General features: G+C 41.0%; 1 long non-coding RNA gene across 2 annotated transcripts in view; it reads right to left on the bottom strand.

Moving 5' to 3' along the window:
* Window positions 1-15,231, bottom strand: part of LOC125625133 (uncharacterized) — a 197,653-nt gene that overhangs the window by 12,355 nt on the left and 170,067 nt on the right. The window contains exon 7 of one of the 2 annotated variants that reach the window (XR_012665665.1): window positions 6,590-6,704. The exons of the other annotated variant lie outside the window; for it this stretch is intronic. This is a non-coding gene — a long non-coding RNA (uncharacterized LOC125625133). The remainder of the gene's footprint in view (window positions 1-6,589; window positions 6,705-15,231) is intronic. 2 annotated transcript variants of the gene reach the window in all.

Below are 15,231 nucleotides of genomic sequence, written 5' to 3'. Positions count from 1 at the left end.
TTCCAGACTAATTTTGCAGATTTAGGGAGACAAGCACTTCATCTAAACTCCTGGAATAAGCACCTGAATATTCAGAACTCAAAAGTTCCACAATTAATATCCAAATGTTGAGTTTCCAGTGTAAAATTTCACTTTCTCCTTTTATTGGATGAAGTTCACTCCTTTCCTTCCCCATACAGTGTATGGTTGCCAGGCATTCGGTTTTTGACTGGTGCTGACTGGGCTGCTAAAAGTCCTGTCGGCGGCACAGCGGGGCCAAGGCAGGCTCCTTGCCTGCTCTGCATGGCGCCCAGAAGCAGCTGGCATGTCCGGCTCCTAGGTGCAGGAGCAGCCACGTGCTGCTCCCCGGCCCAAGCGCCAACTCCACAGCTCCCAGTGGCCAGGAACCACGGCCAATGGAAGCTGTGGGGATGGTGCGTGCGGGTGTGGGCAGCACGCAGAGCCCTCTGGCCCCTCTGCCTAGGAGCCAGACATGCCGGCTGCTTCTGGGAGCCACCTGAGGTAAGCATCACCCCAGCCAGGGCTGGCACCCCTCACCCCCTCCTGCACCCCAATGCCCTGCCCCAGTCCTGCGCCCCCTCCTGTACCCAAATTCCCTCCTGGAGCCCATACCCCATGCCCCCTCCTGCACCCCAACCCCCTGACCTGAGCCCCCTCCCTCACCCAAACTCTCTCCCGGAGTCCACACCCCCACCCCTCGCCCCAGCCTTAAGCCCCCTCCTGCACCCCAAACCCCTCATCCCCGGCCTCACCCCAGAGCCCTCACCCCCTCCCAAAACTCTGCCACCGCCCAGAGCCCCCTCCAGCACCCTGAACCCCTCATTTATGGCCCCACTCTGGAGCCCGCACCCCTAGCTGGAGCCCTCACTCCCTCCCGCACTCCAACCCCTGCCCCAACTGGGTGAAAGTGAGTGAGGGTAGGGGAGAGCAAGCGACGGAGTGAGGGGGGATGGAGTAAGCAGGGGCAGGGCCTCAGAGAAGAGGCAGAGCAAGGGTGGGGCTTCAGGGAAGAGGCAGGGCAGAGCAGGGATGTTCAGTTTTGGGCAATTAGAAAGCTGGCAACCCTGACACACTTCCCAAATTCTTTACAGAGGCCTTGTTCAGGGGAAGTATAATAAGGTTAGGAGGATAGAATCCACTCTATAACCTCTAATTTCAGAGTAGCAGCTGTGTTAGTCTGTATTCGCAAAAAGAAAAGGAGTACTAGTAACACCTTAGAGACTAACAAATTTATTAGAGCATAAGCTTTCGTGAGCTACAGCTCACTTCATCGGATGCATTCAGTGGAAAATACAGTGGGGAGATTTATATACATAGAGAACATGAATCCAGCACTATTTTAGGCTGGAATGAGGACCATCACCACTGCACACCTTCTACACAGGAACTTCTGGTCACTCGATCTGCATAGTCACAGACTCACTGCTCACATTGCTTCCAGCCCACATCCAGTCCCTCCTCTGAACTGACCTGTGTAGAGCTAGCAAGGAGCCCAGCTCCACTGTGCAGGGGCTGTGAAGTCTCCTAATTCATCCTCTCCATAGCAGCCTTACCCAGGAGAATTTACATGAAACTAAACTTTTCGTGCATTCAGCCTTCCACAGTCCTTACTATAATGGGAGAATTTCATTCATAATGAAGATGTTCTGTGATAAAAGTGACCAATATAATGGGGTATGACAGCATGTCATGTAACAGACCCAAATTCTCACTGTAAACTGCCAGAGGAAGGTATCCGGATGGACTTAAGAACTGAAATTTTCTATTTCACCTGCTAACCTCACTCTCTGGAAGTTTCAAATTTACTGCAAAGTGAATGGTCTGGGCTGAAACAGCATTTTCCTACACCTAATCTGGGGTGGCTGGCATATCTCATACCATTGCTACTCTGTTTCTTTCAGTTGAAGAGTAATGAATTAAAAACTAGTGCTAAATATGAATGGAGCTGCATGCTGATGTGAAAAAAAGTTCTCACATCTCTTTATAAAAAAAAAAGCATGAATAGGATTTCTTCAGGTGCAGTGGAGATTATTTCATGGTGACTCTGTTCCCCTCATCAACCTGACAAACTAAAGAGCTACTTTTTAAAAGTGTTTTTTATTTGGTTTTTTTAGCGTCTAACTACCTAAGGGTCTGCTGCTACAAACACTAATTTCCAGATGTAGTATTTACTACAGTGATTAGTCCCACGAAATGACAAAACATTATAGTTCAGGTGAATCAAGTGGGACTATGCCGGGTAGCAAGTTCTCTTGCTAGAAAGTACTTGCAGGATCAGGCCTTCACATATGAAAAGACCATATGAGCATAATGCTGCACCCACTTGAGATGGTCCAAAGTAGAGAGTGAAGCTCCATCTTTGAATTTCAACTCCCTTCCTCCACCACTAAAGTTTGGAGGCATTTAATCAGAAGGGCCCCTGGGGGCTGGAACTACAACTTCCATAAGGCAATTCACTGATACGGAAATGCAGTTTAATATTATGCTGAACTGATTCAAAAACAAAATATTTAGCGTCGGTTAAAGGAATGAAATATTTCCATTTAACTCAAACCAACCCAAAATGAAATATTTCATTTTGATTTTCTCATCTCCCCCCCCCCTTAAAAAAAATCAGCAAGTCAGCATTTTCCAGTGAAGAATTTCATTATGTGGAAACTGCATTTTTTGTTGGAAAGACATTCTGATGGAAAATTCCCAACCAATCCTACTTAAAAAATAAAGAGATTTATCCTTGGTGTATCTTCGGGGAAGTCAGTGGAATTAAACTAGAGATGAACATTTCCTATGCAGTATATTTGCTAGAACAGTGACCCTTTTTGGCTTTGGTTAAATTATCACTGGAAAATAACCTGTGCCCCTGTTGCACCTATGTAACTGAGAACAGTTTTGTTTAAAAACTAGGGCAGCTAACTGTCAATAAAGAAGCAGGAAATCACTGATGGAAATGAATGAGTTGTTCAAATTTCAGTGAGATTGCTCTTGATGCAGAAAGACTTAGTTATGGCTAATAAGCCTTTGAAATGGAAATTGAGTTGTCTCATATTTTCATTTTGTGTGATTTTAGAAAAAACATATGCATGTGTCAGGGCATCTCATTGTTCTTCTGATGATTTATCATGTCTGTGTGGGATGGTTTTGTTTCCTGCTATGAAATGCAAATTTAGCTCGCAGTGCTCCTGCTGTCTGTATAAAGGTTAAAAAGATAGAGAGATATATTTAATACTTTTCTTGTCACTTTTAGAATTGGCTTTGAATTATGATTCTAGCAAAAAAGGATTTTTGCTTGTTTATAACTGGTCTACATTTACTGATTTTATTTAATTTTAATTGTCTTTTTTTAAGCTTTTCATTTCTAATCTGTGATCATTTGTCCAGAAATTAATGAAACATGATTGATGCTATGACAAAGTGCAGTTTATTATGTCAGGAAAATCCAAATTTAGTTTTACTGAAATGAACAGAAGGTTGAAGTATCCAAACACCCAGAAAAATCAGGACATTCCTGTACAAATTAGGAGTTTGAAGTACCTGTCACAACAAAAGAGATTTTTAATCTTCGCATGAGAGTAATTGACTAAAAAGTTCAAGGTGGATTCAGACTTTCTAGTCTCTCAAGCTGGGGACCCAAAATCTGAGACCGCTTTTGAAAATGTTGGCCACTCATTGTTTTTAGGAGTGGTTCTAATGTCTTTAGATAGGTTGAATTGGGAGGGAAAAGGTGGTTACTCTTCCAAGCTCCTCCCATAATCCTTGCCCATGCAAGTCACCGAAATGAGATGCCACTCACAGAAGACTGTACAGATGTTCAAAATATGATTGTATGCTCTCTGGGCTCCTTCAGCTTGGCTCCACTAAGCTTAAATATGCCTATGAGCTCTTCGGACTTGGGTCCTTCTTGATTGGAGGAAGAAAAAGTTGTATCTCCTACTACGGTGTGACACCCGAATGAGGCCTCACTCACAGTAAGGTGTGCAGATCTGTTACGCTCCTTCACCTTTCCTCCATGAGGAGTGAAATACTCAACTATTGTTGACATTTAAATAGTTACTGGGCATCTGAATTAACAGTCCCTGAGATGAAGGGGGTAGTCAGGGCCATCCCTACCCATACGCAAAGTACGCAGCTGAGTAGGGCACCAGGGAATTTGGGGCATCAAATTTCCTCGTGCCCTGCACAGCTGAGTGCTGCTCCAGCCCCCGCCCCTGCTCTGCCCCAGCCCCAAAGCCCCTGCCCTGCTCTGCCCCCGCCCCTGCTCTGCCCCACCCCCACCCCCACCCCCCTGAGGACTGCTGCAGGGCCAGGCCTGCACTCCCCAGCAGCAGGAAGTGCAGCGACCCAGCCCCAGCCGTGCCCTCGTTGAGTGCTGGGGGGCAGTTCCCCCCCCCGCTTCCCCTCAAGCCAGCCCCGCAACCCCCCCACCGTGAACCCCTCCCCGTAAAGGCCTGGGCCCCCACCCCTGCTGGGGGGCTGCGTAGGGCCCCAGAATAGCTAGGGACGGCCCTGGGGGTAGTTCACACCTCTCAGAGCTATGGTTCAAGTTCCCTGTAAATTCATGCATTGCTTACTCTTGCTTCACATTTATATTTTCTTCACAATCTTAACTAAAAGCTTGTTTCGGGGCAGCTGAGATTCTGGAGAAAGAAAGAGAAGCTTAAGAGAGGGTCAAACCACTATGCCAGACCACCTCATAGCAGCCTACCCTGAGCTCTGATTTCAGAGAGGGAGCACTTTTCCATACACATCTGTTCTATTTCTACTCCTTTTTTAACAGATCCCCTGCAGATTACTTGCTAGTTCATCATTGGTTGATTCCTGCCACTCTTGGTTGGGTCTCACACCTTTACTGCCCTTTGCTCCCCTTTGACAGCTGAATGGAAAACTCCATTCCATTCTCTTCTTTACAGGATGATTAGTGTTAGCTGGCTCAAATTACTCATCCCTCCTTTTTAGTCACATTAAACCTTTTATTATCTTCCCACTTTATAACTTGGTATAAAATAATACTAAAAACAATGTAAACTATGAACCAAAATGCACCTCTGATAATGACTAGCGGATGGAGGACAAGGCTGGGAGCCCAGGGTTCCTGAGTTCAAAATCCTAAACCTTCCCCTAGCAGTGCTGCCTTGGCTAGTCACTTTAACCAAAATATTCAAACTCAAGTGCCTCAAGTTAAGCCTAAATTATGGCTAAATCCATAATTAGACAAAAATATGTGATTTTTACTTATTGGCTTCAGTGGGTTGCTCTACCCATTAAAAGACTGCAGCAGCGGACCTCGTACTAGACGCACAATTCCCATTGAATCAGTGTGAGTTGAGAGAGTATCTGAGCACAGGTTTTATATTTTTGCACTATTAGGGTGCATAAGTGAGACCATTATTTGGCTTGTTCAGCTAAGTGTGGTAAAAGCAAACTGCAGAAACAAAACTTGATCCCATTTGAACAACAAAACTGTGAACCCTGTCCCTTAAAATAATCATTTAGTTATTAAAAAAACAAACAAACAAACAAACTTCAAGATCAATAGAGCCAAATGTAGCAATTAAATTTACATACCAATTGAATTTTGCCTCCAATGAGAACAGGCAGCAGAGAATGGCTCAAACTGAGAGGAGCTTTGGATTTCTGATGTAAACAACCATATTTGCTGCTCTCTCTCTCTTGGCATAATAAATTTTGAGAATAAGGTTGTCTATTCGTTAGCCTCAGATGTGGTTAGTGCTATCCGGAAAAGTACAAAGTGAGCACAACTATTAATTCAGATCAATATGTGACTCTGGTAGAAAATGTGAAGCATACCTAACCCAGCTAACTATACCCCTGATAAATGTAGTGAGAGCACTGTGTCACCCGTGCCTTTCCTTTCTTTATTTCCATTATCCATCAGGACAACCCAGGAGGGAATGCCTGGGAACTGTATAGTTCTATGTAATAAGCCACAATGCTAATGAGGCATAACAAATTGAGGAAGTATCATGTATAATCCTGATCCCTCATTGACACTATTACCAGTATAGATTTCAATACACCATTTGTTATGTCCTTAACACAGATGAAGTGGGAGGGTGTAGCATCATTGCATTTTTCAAACAGTTGTCATACTCCAAGACAGAATTCTATGGTAATACCCTATGTTTTTTGCTACTGCTGTTTCTCAGCAGGATTTGCTGCTTGTTCTTGTAGGAGGTCAGCCAGACTTTGTCTTTCTCACAGTTTCAGTTTCCTACTGGGATTAAGGGTCTAACATATTTCTGTAGCACATCAGCTGAACCCAAGATAAACAAGCATTCTGAACAACATGGCCCTGATACATTACTGCACTCTAGAAATCAGGGTGTTGCAAAGTTTCTCCACTGCAAGATTTTACTGACATAAACCAGGGTGTTTGGATGATTTGGTGTTTGGAGGACATATCAGAATGCACTGAACATTTTAGATTATATGATTTTCAGGGCAGAGACCGTAACTTCATATATGTTTGTACATAGCACACTGCAGCCCCACTCTGGATGCTATCATAACACAGATATTAAACGTAACCCCCCTTTCCTCCCTGGGTTACTCGGGAGCAGGAAACACTCACCTGTGTGCCTGGGTGCCTGATGTTGTTGACATTAAAGAAGATCCTGAGTATCCCCATGGTGCTGTTGGAAAGGTGGGAATCTTCTATTCACCCCTCTGCCGCAGTCACTTTACTTCTAAAGGAATTTAAAATTGGCAGTGCCTCCACCTGGTTGGCCCCTGTACACACTCAATGGTGTACCTTGGGAACCTCCAGGGGTATAAAGTTTTTCTAATAATAATATAATCTGTGGTATGGGTGTAACTCAGAAATATCAATTATAAATAATATACATCCAATATACTTAAATTAGAGTTAATGCACCTTTACTTAACTTTAAAAAATCAGGGTATAACAGTCTAAGATTAAATGTCACTACTAATTGAAATGCACTGGGGGCAGCTGAATAAGATCAATTAACAAATATAATATACAGTAATAAATGAAACTTACGTAACTGGCATTTACACTGCTGCCATTTACCTCACCCTAGAGTGTACACTCCTCTGGATTTCAGTTTTCACTTGAAGATCTGTTTCACTTGAAGATCTGCAGCTGGAGACAGCACTCTGTTGGTCCTGTGTATCAGTACAGCCAAGGCAACGAGTGTACAACCCTTCTGGCAATTGGAGCTGGCTCCACCAAATGTCAGCAGGTTTCCCCTTCAAAGCACCGCTTCTCTCCGGCCAGCTACACGGCTGCCCTGTGCTTGTCCTGAGTTCTCCGACCCGCATTCGCAGCGCTCCCACCACCCGCACCTCCTGCCTGCTCCCCTGAGGCTGCGGTGAGCCTCCCTCCCTGCTCTCCTGCTCCCCACAGCTTCTACCTCCGCAGCCCCGCTCCCATGGAGCAGCCCCCCCCGCAGGGGGTGCACCAGCGCTGAGATGCCTGGCCCTGGGGCCCCCTGTTGTTGGGGCACTGTGTGTGTTTTATGATAAATCCGCCCTGCCTGGTATGGACAGAGCGCCACAGCAGCAATCTCACACCTTTTCCCAAAATGGAGTCCACTGCCTGCTCTCCCTGCACGAGGAAGTCTCTCCCTCTTTCCCCAAGGCATCATGGGAGTTGTAGTCTCTAAGGCGAGATTGCAGCACAGAGGCTTTTCCCCTGGAACACTCCCAATAAAGTTCAGAGGCCCCTCTAGTAAAGGGTGCCTACATAAAGAATAACAAGCAAGTAGTATTTTAAGGGACTCTTTACAAACAATTTATAATGCTATGCTGTACGCTGTTCAAGGAGGCATTATAATACATATTTAACAGATTGAAAAACTGATGCATTGGGCCAGATTCTGCTCTCCTCTCCAGCTACTCATGTGGCACAAGGGGACTAAATTCTGGCCATAGCTGGCTAGTGATGAATTTTCTGGCATAGGTAGAAAAATTCTCTGGCACCTGCTGATGTAAAGCCTGTTTAAGGGGCATGTTGGGAGAGGAGGGAACATAGTGAAGCTGCAGTCTGCCATTCCCTTTCTACAAAGGTTCAAAGTCCCCTAGATTGCTGTAACTGTAATCAACTCCTTTTTTCCTGTGCCAAGCAAGGGGGCAGGGGAAATCAAGACCATGATCACTATGTAGACTATCATTTTGTTTGTACTTAGTAAGTAAGGAATTACTCAAAGTGAGGAAAGGTGGCAGAATCTGGTCCATAGTAAATAAGGTATTTCAAATAGGGAATAAAAAGAGATTTAACAAAATAAGACAAATAGGTAGCATAAACAAGGTACTTGATGATGCAGTGTAAAGTTATTATTGCCATTTGCTTGGGAAGACCTTTATAACCACCTTTTACGCATGAGTAATGTGGTCATCTTACATTTGTACATAGCATGTATGTATACATACGTATGGACAGTATGCATGAAAATCATGGTAACTCTATGCTACATTATACAAAGAGCACTGCTGTACCTTTATGAGACTGAACTTGATTAGGAATCAGACTCTATAAGAGCTTGTGTTGAATACAGCATATGGGTTTTGGATCAAGTATATTTTTCACTAAATACTTATTGCTTTGGCATAATACACTGATTCCTGTTTGTTATTTTCTTTTCTGGATAAGTGTATTAGTTTGAGGGTATATGCTTTGGTTCAAATATAACTATTTCCTTAAACATGTACTGTACCTGAAAGATTTTTGATTTAACATCTTGACATGCTTTCAAATGATCAAGTGTCACAAAGAGAGATAACTTTTGATGTAATTAACGAGCAAACTGAACAGTTCCACTGTAGCATATCATTTTAGTGATTTAGAATTTCACCAGGCTGTTAAATGCAAGGGTTGATTAATTTTAATAAGATTTCTATCATAAATAGGCATAGCTCTTTCCAAGTTTTGCCATCACTGAGACAGACACCTCCATGTGGCTTTTTGCGCTGAAGTAACTATAGCTAGTATGGGACAGGTGTATATTGTGGCATGTTGTTTTACTTAGACCCACTTGTCAATGTGCAATTTACACCTCGTTACCCAGGCATAGCCTAACAACTCTCTCAAAACATTAAGAAATTTTGTCCCTCTCACCAACAAAGTTGCTCCCATAAAAGATATTACCTCTTTCCTATAGTGAGTTCATTCCCATTAAGGCCCTGTCTCAACACCAAAGTTGTATGGTACTACTTTAACTATACAGCATTGTTAAAGTGGTATGACCTCCTAGTGTGGACGCAGTTATGTTGGTATAAAGTGCTTATGTTGGTATAGCATATTCCTGTAGAAGGGGAATAAGCTATATACCACTGTACACACTTCTATATTAGTATAGCTGTGTCCACACAAGGGATCCGTTATTCTGTTATAACTATTTCTCTTAAAAACACATCCCTAACTGAGATAGTTATAGCCAGTATAAGGTCTGTAGAGCAGGACTTAGTGAGTTAGTCACCCATCCCCCTCTTTGAGTTGGCCTAAATCATGTCTAAAATCTTCTAAAGTGCAGGAAACTACACTTGCTGTTCTGCAATTTGTGGGAAAAGACTTCAGGATTTTCCACTTTTTATTGGTATTGCTTTCTCCCTTGCATTTTCATATTCACAGGCCTGGTTATCCTATTCTTCCTGAAAATTTTACCAAACTGACTTTTAAAAAAAGAAAAGATAAAAGAAAAAATGCTGTTCTTAGTTAATTTTTGAAGTGTAATATTTTGCTTTTTCATAAGGGACAAATAAATGCTTCTGATCTAATGCACCAAAGATGCATAGTCATAACTTTTTTGTAGTTGTAATAAAAGGGGAGTGAGGAAGGTCAGACTGCTGAAGACAGCTTTCCTTGTTATTTTCAAGCAAACTTTCTCTATTTTCAGCAACTCTTTGTGTTATTTAATAACAGATTTAGCAAAGCCACAGCTACAATTGATAACACTTGGTTCTTTGAGAGTCCTCCAAGAGTATCAAAATACTTCACAAAAGGAGGGAGGCTGTTACTTTTGATATACAGATGGGGAAGCTGAAGCACAGAGTTGAAGTGTTTGGTCATGAATATACACAGCAAGTCCATGGCAGAGCCACGAATAGAAGAAACACAGTCTTCTGCTATCAGCACAGTATCTACATGATGTATATGATGCTATGTTTATATGCTGACTTTATTATTCAGAACTAGGGAATACTAAATGTCTAACTGTAGTGTATAACTGAATATGAAATGTCTGGAAACTATTTAGCCACAACTGAATCATGGAGACAGCAATAAATGATATAGTTAGTCATGTGTAATAGATTTGATCATTTATTGCTACAGGGCATTCGTAATAAAAACCATTACCAAAAGTTAGGCAACCTTATGATCCCACAAAGCAAAACATATTAGTTAACTATTAGTTTTTCTTTTATATTAATAATTTTCAATTATCATAATACATAGAACAAGGGTTTTTTTCCAATTAAAAATTTTCTTGGGTTTCAGGTAGGTATACAAACCAGAAAGAAAGAAAACATTGACAGTAAGAAGAGGAGAAAAGAAGCAAAGAAAGGGTGAATAAAAAGAAGTGTGTAGCAGTGTGATACCTAGGACTACAATGGATCATTGACCTTTATGTTTCAAGAAATAAATACAGTGGGCCAGATTCAAATTTATACTAAGACCCCTTTAGACCTTTCTGGTGTAAAATTACATTTATACCCACTTTACATCCCCTTTACCAGAATGGAATAAAGCAATCTTGGTGTAAATGAAACTCAGGATCAAAATGTTTTCAAAGTGTTCAAGTCTATTAAGTCTCTAGTAAGCTATTCTTTCCAAAGCTGCAAGTTTAGTCACAAATTTGATTCATGAGTCCAATCCTCTCTGCAAAGCGATTTCTTCCATCACTGTAGCACTAGATTTTTGATCTAGATACTGGCTTCATCTCTAACAAGGGCCCTGTCTTTTTGTCAGTCTTCGTGGAAGGAGTTTTCAGAAACAGGCCCCATAAACTGTAATCTACAACGAATATGGCTAATCAATTGGAAATGAATTGACCCATACAGCTGCCATTTAATTTTGAACTTCCTTGGATGACCAGCAGCACTTGTTAAAGACTGTAAGCAAAGCCTATTCATAAAACACATTTGGTGCTTCAGAGAAAGGAGGAATCCCACAAAGCAACAGGCCAAACATGCAATGTTATGAGGAAAAATCTCTTCTCCAAGCCCCGCGGTGATTAGCTTATGCTCTGAAGCAAGAGGTTTGATTACCCTTGTTCAGCTTCAGTGCTCTGGATTTGGCAGGGGTCCTGTACAAGTGAGGCATCCGCCTCCTGAGAGAATTAGAGGCAGATTTTCAGGGCGTTGTGTGAGGAGTTAGTTTGTACAACTCCCATTAACATTAATGAGTGATGTGGGTGTAACTTTCATACATCAGGCAGAAGATGTTTCCCTAAATGAGTTCTTCCTGTCTTTTATTTTAAATGTATTTCTATATTCTTCTGCATAAAGAAAATATGCACCATGAGTCATCTTTAACTATTTAAAAGACACCACAGAAAGCTACAAGTTTAGTCACAAATTTGATTCACGGGTCCAATCCCCTCTGCAAAGGGATTTCTTCCATCACTGTAGCACTAGATTTTTGATCTAGATATCGGCTTCATCTCTAACAAAAGGCTCTCTCTTTCTGTCAGCCTTTGTGAAATGGAGTTTTCAGAAACAGGGCCCATAAACTAACCTAAGACAAGCTAAGTAAATTATGGTGAGCCTGATTTTCATTTACACTAAGGCACTTTACACCATTCTGGCTACATAAAGGGACCTTAAAGTGCGTGTGTGTAAATGTAATTTAAACTTAATACTTATACATGCATTCAATAAACTTTAAAATATGAACGTAGCAATACTGTAGATCTTAACACTCTGAAGCTCTTTTTGCTTCATTTCATAAAGTATTGGTGGTTGTGTCTCCCAACCATAATTCTTTTTTTCAGACATCTTCCCAACCTCTGCCCACTTTCCTTAAAAAAGACAAAAAAACAAACTTTGGTACTTACAAGTGAGAACTGTTTGAAGCAGAAGTGCTTTCGAGCCCCAGGCTCTTCTACATTAATCTAGAATTGAGTTGAGCTATGAAAATACATGAAAATCTTTAAAAACTTTAAACTTTCAGGCCATTAATTAAACATTAAACTTCAAACTTGGCTTGTTTTGTAAAGTTCCTTCAGACTTAAATCAAGCCAAGTCTGAAGACTGTTCTGTAATATTGTAAGAAAATCTATGTTTGCAAAAAAATCGCCTATTTCCACTGTATTTGAAATCTTGATCACTATGTCAAGATTTAACATTTCAAAATTTCTGACTCCAGAGATTGTTTTTTAAGGGATAAACTCAAAGGTGAAGAATTTAGGTTGAGCTTTTGACTTTTCACTACTTGCTTTGCGAACCATAACTCTGTATTTCCAGACTTCTGAGTAATATTAACATTGCAATATCACTAATCACTTTTCATAGAATCTCCCTTTCTTTGGAAGCTATGTCTTTTAAATTTACTTACTTTCCCCATGAACTATAGAGATAACTTGAAATTCAGGATCCTGATGTATCCACAGTGAAGAGGTAGCTACTAAACAGGGATGGCTACCAACTAAAACATACAGAAGCTTCCAAACTAAAATTTATGATGGTTTAGAATGAGAGCTCATTCTATTAAAGCACAACCTTAGGATGCCTTGAATTTATACTGTGCTCTTAAATGTATAAAAGGAAATGATCTCTGGGATATACTTCTTATGCATAGTAGAATAATTGGTAGGTGATGAAAAGGTGAGAGATGACTGGCAAAATCACCATTTCGAGATAAACACCTGGCACATCTGTGGCATCACCAAGCAGTCTATGCTTTAGCATCATAAAGATATTCAGTATCATAACAATAACACTTTATTTAACCTTTCTGTAACAACTTTAGGAGCATTAATCTGTTACAGTAGGCTGTGTGCTTGGCACATGTGAGTAGATAAGAATGTGTAATTAAATCTTAAATGTGTATTTGTAGCAATATGGTTTTTTAAAAGCATGTGGTGGCAATTAATAGAAAGACTGGGATAACTGAAAAGAATATCATCCTTAGTTAGAAGTTGTATTCAACAAATAGAGTCTCACAGTACATCAACATCTTTTTATTTACTGCTTTGTGTAGCTTTATGAGGATCCCACAGTGTTTTTCCCCCTTCCTGTACTACCAGCAGAGAGATAAATGATATGTCTGAGCAAAGAAAAACATTTTAAGCCTGTTCCTGGAGTATTTTAATTTTCTTACTATATGGCTCCAATTATGGATCTCTCAGTCCAATGTTCAAAATAATTTGTGTCTGAGAACAGTACTAAAGAGAATGCACATTGTACATCTTTATGCTTTAAAAGGGCAGGCTGTGGCATCAGGTCTTGGGATTTTCACTGAGTGCCATTCCCACCCAAATTGTCTCAGAAAGAAAGGAGACATTTCAGAAGCTTTGCCAGGCTTGATTGGGACATGTGCCATATCCCTCCCTGTTTTAGACAAGCTCATCTGGAGAGGTTCAAGCTAATGGTGAAGAAATTGAAAATGCACAATTTGCATTAAAATTTAGATGTGTGGTTTTTAGTCTTTCATTTGTATTCAAAAGAAATTCTGTGCCTGTTTTCTAATGTCTTTTATATATGGGACTCCTACCCCAGCCACAATGAGGTCTTTACACCACTGCAGTCCCTTTACCTTGCATAAAGGGGCTGAAGTGGGGTGAGGATCTCAACCCCTATCATTAAGCAGTTAGTCAAAAGCAATAAATGTTGATAGTTAATGTTCCTGCTGCACAATTAACTTGGTCCCCTTGCAAGTTCTGTATATTTTGCAGTATTGACTAAAACCAATACAATACATTATGGACTGTGTGTAATATGGCTATGTACTGTGGGAGAAATGTGACCAGTGGAATCATGTCTTTTGTTTTTGTTGCATTAATAGTATTATTGTTGTGTTTCTCTTTTATTTGTAAATAAATAAAAACAAAACCAAGAAGTCCAGTCCTCAGTTTGATATTGACAGGCACTTTGGTCAAATGTGCCTCTTAAATAATTATCAAAAGTTATGCACTTAGACAAATAGCTGTGCATACCTTCTGGATAGAGATATGTACTTGCATGAGATTTTTCCACTGTGGGTGCTTCCAAACTGTCATAACGTTGTTTATACAAAGCTAACATTTTCAAAGCAAGCAAAGGCACCACACCCTAATGCCATGCTCATATGATTCAGATACACACTAGTTTATGCTTTGCACAACTCCCCCTGTTATGGAGCTACAAGTATCCATCTGTGCTTAAAATAATAAATCATTGTGTCATTCAGGCAGAGGGTGAAATTCAGGAGACAAGATAGCCAGCCCATATCCCCATTTTCATCAACTGCAGATCTTCTTCTGTTCTTTCCACTTTGAAGCAATTGTTAAACATGCCACATCACAGGTAAGTAATTGTGTGCCACACCTACATACACGCCATTCTCCTCTCACATCCACGTTTCCAAATCCTTACCCTCGATTACAATATATAAACATAAACTGACCAGCAGATGTTCTGATGTCTCATTTTCTGCTGGTCGACACTGGATAATGCCTACCAGCATCAGTCCTGGCATAGTCTCGTATTAGGCTGGCATTAGGCAAATAGGTAAAGCAGTTTGTTGTTGATTATAATCCTCTCAGTGCAACAGCTGGCAATTCCCACGAAAACCTACCTTTGCTTGTACAGCAAGTCAACAAATTGGGGTTGACACGCACGTGAGGGTGTGACAGACACTGCTCCTTTAAAACCTTTTTGTACCTAATACTTTGAGAGCTTTGGATTAAAAGTGCTAAGTAAACAAAAAGTGCATTACAGATGGTAACTACATATGCCTCACAACCTCTCTGTGAGGTGGATAAAGGATAGATAAGTTCACTTCATATTTTCATAGATTTTAAGGCCAAAAGGCACAATTAGATCTTCTAGTCTGACTTCCTGTCTAACGGGATTTCATTTAGTTACTCCTGCATTGAGTCTGATAACCTGTGTTAGGCTTTAGCCAGTCTTCCAGAAAGGCATTCAGATTTGATCTGAAGACATCAAGAAATAGACACTCCACCATTTCCCTTGGTAGATTAACCATTAGAACAATCACCCTCACTGTTAAAAAATTATGCTAATTTTGAATTTACATTTGTTTATCTTTAA

Source organism: Caretta caretta, chromosome 1 (genome assembly GCF_965140235.1).
Source record: "Caretta caretta isolate rCarCar2 chromosome 1, rCarCar1.hap1, whole genome shotgun sequence".
In the NCBI taxonomy this organism is placed as follows: Eukaryota; Metazoa; Chordata; order Testudines; family Cheloniidae; genus Caretta; species Caretta caretta.
The sequence above is the reverse complement of the archived record's forward strand: the minus strand, read 5'-3'. Positions and strand labels throughout refer to the sequence as shown.